Below are 6,035 nucleotides of genomic sequence, written 5' to 3'. Positions count from 1 at the left end.
AAAAGCATGCATTCCATGCAAAAGTTGACTTTTATGCAAGCCCCATGCATTTCACTACCCAAGAATGGGTATAAAAACATGTGCATTAACGGGATTCCATATGTATTGTTTAGCATCGTGCTGACAACAACCACTCAGAAACACAACAAAATTACGCAATTATTCAACATTACGAAATGCCGCGCCTGTCCGAAAATGAGCGTCTGCGAGTCATTGGTATGCTTGAAGCATCAACGCGATGTTGCAAGACAATTTAATGTCCACAGAAACACCAGTTGGTGTTTTTTTATATCATCGTTGGCAACAGACGAATGCAGTCAGAGACCATCCTCGGAGTGGCAGGCCATGCGTAACCAATAATCGACAAGACAACTGGATTCGATGAACACACCTACGAAATCGATTCCAGCCAGCAATAGTGACTGCAAGAAGCATCCCTGGCCTTTGACGAATATCTTCACAAACCGTACGTCGTCGCCTCAGATGTGCAGGGATTGTCGCCAGAAGACCCGCCATACGTCCCATTTTGACAGGAAACCACCGTCAAGCACGTCTACAGTGGTGCAGACAGCGTCTATGCTGGACGGCCATGCAGTGGGGACAAGTTCTATTCACTGACGAGTCTCGTTTTCACCTCGGCCACAGCAATGGACAGATTTGAGTGTACTGACATCGAGGTGAACGTTACGTCTATCCTTGTGTCATTGAAGAACATCGGTTTGGGGGCGGCAGCGTTATGGTATGGGGTGGGATTACAGCAAGACAGAGGACCCGTTTGATAGTGGTAGAGGGAAATCTCAATGGACGGCGCTACCGCGACGAGATCATCGGCCCTGTTGTTTTACTGTTTTTGCGTTGTCATGGCCCGGGCTTTACCTTTCAACATGACAACGCCCGGCCTCATATTGCTCGACTTGTTCAGGATTCTCTTCAACAAAACAACGTAAATGATATCCCCTGGCCGGCTCGCTCCCCTGATCTCTAACCAATCGAGCACATGTGGGATGAGATGGATCAGCGTCTCTGATGTCAACCACATGTTCCAGACACTCCAAGAAGGTCGAAACATGCTCAAAGAGATATCGACAGATATCCCACAGGACTTTGTGCGACGCCTGGTCCATTCCATGAGCTTGCATCGCAACCAGAGGTGGACACACGCTATTGATTTGTAAATTGACATTTTGGCATGTTCATTTTTTTTATGAAATCCCACATTTTCTGAAGTCAGTGTGGCAAATTAAACCATTTGAACACGTACAGGAGTCTTTATATGTTGCAAACCGAAATTGTTTCAGAATTGGTAAAAAACATAACTTTGCATTAAATCTTATTCAGTCACAGGAACTTTTGTTGTTCAGTATATTTTACAAAATAACTTTCATAAAATTTGCAATGATATAAACAAAATAGAATGTGATCTTTAGAAGGAACTTGTATACTAAATTTCAACTTCATCAGTAGCTGCACAGACAATGCTTATAGGGCTGAGGGAATTTATAGGGAATGGCAAAAGTGTCATGGTCGAATCAAGGTAAAAATTCAAAATACTGTGAAAAAAATGGACATATATTTTAGGCCCACCTACAAACTATACATGTACATCAATACATATTGAAAATAAATGTCCCAAGAAGCTATTTCAATATGGCTGCCATGGTGGCCATTACATATTACATGTACTCATATTTGAGATCATTAAACGTGTGTAAAACAAGAAAGATGTACTTCGTCTTGCCTCATGCACAAGAATTCACTTCCAACAAAATGATGCCGTAAACAGTGATTATGCATGTCATAAGAGGCGACCAATGGGATCGGATGGTCAGACTCGCTGTCTTGGTTGAGTGAGTGAGTTTGGATTATCGCTGCTTTTAACAGTATTCCAGTTATATTGCGGCTTGTCAGCTTAATGTGGGAGGAAAGCCCAAAGTGATGCAGGTCTCAGACATTTACTACTTCGGTGATACCTACGAGCACGGGTATGGTTCTGACAAACCAAGGAACAAAATTTGGGCTAACCGGGATTCGAACCAACAATCATTGGTTTCTGGCGTGCCCAAGGGACGCAACTCTGCAAAGTGAATTGCGGCGCCTTAGATGACTGGGCCACCCGTGCCCCCCTGTCTTAGTTGTTGCATGTCATCATATTCCAGTTGTGTAGATCGATGCTGATGATGTCAATCACTTCATTGTCTGGTCCAGACTCGATTATTTACAGACCACTGTCATATGGCTGGAATATTGCTGAGTGCGGCCTTAAACAACAAAGAAACAAACACAAATTCAACAAAATGAACAAGACTCCTCCTCCAAACTTGTATACAAAGTTTATTGTTGACAAACATGTATGAACACTGCTGATCTCTCTACTACCAGTTCACAGAGTCTACCATAGTCAAACTTCAACCTGAGTAACGCTCAAATTCACTTTGTAATTTATCTGTTACATGATAAGTTAACGGAAACAGCTACTGGCCAGGACACATATTGCTTTAGGAAATGTTTGCATAACTTCAGATTGTGTAGAAGCAATCATATCCAAACAACCTAGTGGGAATGTCATACAAATAAAAAATGACTAATTTCTGTAAAATAACTTCTGTTTTCAGTAATGATTCTATGACAAGGAACAGGTGTCAGACATTGTACTTTAAATTTGGTGTCTATGGTAACTGAAATACATGTTTTACTACATGGATATGATTGGTACTGTACTACCGGTACATATTACCACAATATTACCAAGACTGGGATTATCTTGATTAAGTATTTGATCCATGAGTAGTGCTGGTCATGGCTCTGTGTATATGTTGATAATAGGAGCTCCCACATCGACCAATCATCAATTTTAATTGTTCACGTCTCATCATGAAAACATTATATTACACAACATTTCTGAAGTAAGTATGGCCGGAAGAGATGCTCATATGGCCGATATGAAGAAACACAGCCTAGCTAATTGAATCGCTAAATGTCAAGTTAAAACCACAATTTCACGACAGAACGTGGGTTACTGCTGCCATCATCTCGTTACGTTTATTGAAATTACATTACGAAAGAATAATATCCTATATTTTCAAATTGGTAAACATTATGTTTTGACTAGACATGATCGAACTGTCCGAATGAATTGTAACAGATTATTCGATAAACCACCCCAGCACTACTCGTGAGAGAGTAATTTTCCTATTTTGCATCAATGTATTTTGATTATATTCGGTGAAGAACTGAATGATTTGTTTGTCAAATTTGAGACCATTTGAAATGATTTATACACTGAAAAGAAAACTCGAAATTAGACTTCAGTCAGGTTGAAATAAAACCTTTGCACGTGTTTCAACAACATGGATATTGTTCTGTTGTATTGAAAGCAAAGCGAAAAAGAATGATCCTCACACAGCTAGATATGTATGATATCACTGCCTTTGTATCACAATACGAATCATATCACATACCCACATATCTTTACACTTCAAGTAGCTGTTGATGTTACACAATTCAGAGAATTCAGTCTCTCAAGGCCTTTTTTTCATAGTCTTGATTTCCATTAGTTACCACTAAGGGGCCGGCCATTTATAATAGAGTGGGGAGGGTCACCAAACAATAATAATACCATAAAAAAATAATACACATTTTGGGGAGGGGTCATGAAAAAATGAGCATTATAATAAATATAATTTTGTTGTTGAAAAAAACCCAGAGTTAAAAGATAGATTTCGTGGTTTATGCTGACAGCCTGAAATGTTTATATACCAGAGATATATTTTTCAAGAATTTAATTTCCCATAATTAAGGGTGCATATATCACACGAGTGCGTATTATACGCGAATAAATAAGTATTGTGTACATTGATCAATCAGAAAGGGTGCTAATTGGGATTGTTCACGAGCCAATATATTAGCAAATATCGCCGTGGGCACTTATTAGAGCGGGGCGCTTATTACGTCTAATACCGTATTTACGTTTACGTCGAAAATGGGCCTATGGCCACAACACAAATATTTTAGTTACCACATGTAAACAGATTGCCGGGAATATAAAATGACTTTGTTAATTACAACAAATCTAATGAAAACAAATGCCTAATAACATTGCAGAATTGCTACCTTCCCTGGCTGGGATGTACAGGGACTGTGTAGAGAGACCTAACACAACACTAGCAGCAGTTCGACACAACGCTGTTTTAACATGTTCTTACAAAGCATACAAATCATAGACATATATACAATATACAAGTTTCTCACTGGGAATCATAACTTCTGATTATGTCAACCTGTCACCACAAACTGTGAAGGCCCAATGTTCATCAAACCAAAAAAGGTCATAATTATTATAGATTCGTCAATTTAAAGAAAATGAAAAAAAACAAAAGAGTGACAGCAAAATCGGAAAACTGACTGTCACACCTAAAAACAATAGCAATTCTCTAAACATGAAAATTTATGAGTAATTTTGATGTACAGCATTTTATCTACAGTAACACAATGATCTAGGATGTTACAAAATGCGTACTGATCACAAAACTATTTGGCTAGGAACTGTTTCCTACAATATAACGACAACTACCGGTACATCACACATGACAAGATCAAAATTCAACAAGAGCTGACATGAATTGCACTCCTGGAAAGAAATCAGAGACTTAGCCAGACAAATCGCATTCCTGTTTTTCACATTACAAAGTCTACACACAGTGAAACCTCGGATTAACAATTTTCTGGCTTAACAAATCATGGGTACATAGTATTGTTTCTTTGGTAGTATACAAGCGTTCCCATCAGCATTGTCCAGAAGGTGGGGTGTCCAGATAAATGAGGTTTCTCTGTATGTCAAGGCGCAGGATGCTAACAAACTTGAATGATGGCCTATTATCTGGTTTGTTTACAGGCTGCCATTGTGTGACAGGAGTGCTGCTGCGAGGCATCAGGCAACAAACAAACATTTCAAAAGTACCCTTCTTCGCAAACACCTGGTGTCATCACTGATTTTCAGTGATCCATTCGCATAATGTTCACCAATGGAATCTGAAATTTTGCTCAATGACTTGAAATGCCGTTGATTACAGGACTTTTTGTCACACATTCAATTCCTTTCATAGAAGAGTGAGTGAGTGAGTGAGTATGGTTTTACGCCATTTTTAGCAATATTCCAGCAATATCACGGCGGGGGACACCAGAAATGGGCTTCACACATTGTACCCATGTCGGGAATCAAACTCGCGTCTTCCGCGTGACGAGCAAACGCTTTAACCACTGGGCTACCCAACCGCCCCCTTTCTTAGAAGAAGTACTGGAAGTATCAACAAGTTTGCAGTTCAATAAGTATATCTACAGTCAGATTATAGGCTGTTACATCACAGAACATGAAAACACATTTGTCTGGCTTCAGTACTAATTTGTTGCTTTTGTTCGGTAGAAATAAACCTTGATTGAAATGCTAATTAATTAACCCATAAGGAAATGAGGAAGTAATATATGCACATATTATATTATAGAATCATAGAGAAATCCTTAATTTGGTCAAAATCATGGTCACATATTTTTTTCAAAAATACAATATATAATAAACAATTGTTGACACTGACCGTTGAAGTGGACGACTCGTACAGGTCACTCACACTGTCAGTATATTCAGCATAAATATACAACTCAAAAGAAGTTAAATAACCTGATTTTTTTTAATATGACTATACATAGTTAGTCTGCCATGGCATGACTGATTACCTATAGACATACGAACAATAGCAGGTGTTGCTTAACTTCTTTTGAGTAGTATAGTTCAGGGAGGGCAAATTGGGGAAAGACTGAAACACCTAAAAACTCTCACCATATACTTTATAAAAATTATTGTGTACGAAATGTGTTTTTGACGGTGGAAATAGGTATTCTCCCTGAGAAAAAAAAGAAACTTGACAGATTTGTCTTTGAACGGTCTCTCACTGCTGAGTGAAGTTCCCTTTAAAAATCATCACAGGTGGCAACAAACATTTGTTCTTTACAACAATTCTATACTCAGACTCATGTACAAATAC

The sequence above is a fragment of the Haliotis cracherodii genome, unplaced genomic scaffold (genome assembly GCF_022045235.1).
Source record: "Haliotis cracherodii isolate W230 unplaced genomic scaffold, xgHalCrac1.p SCAF_10, whole genome shotgun sequence".
Lineage (NCBI taxonomy): Eukaryota > Metazoa > Mollusca > Gastropoda > Lepetellida > Haliotidae > Haliotis > Haliotis cracherodii.
The sequence above is the reverse complement of the archived record's forward strand: the minus strand, read 5'-3'. Positions refer to the sequence as shown.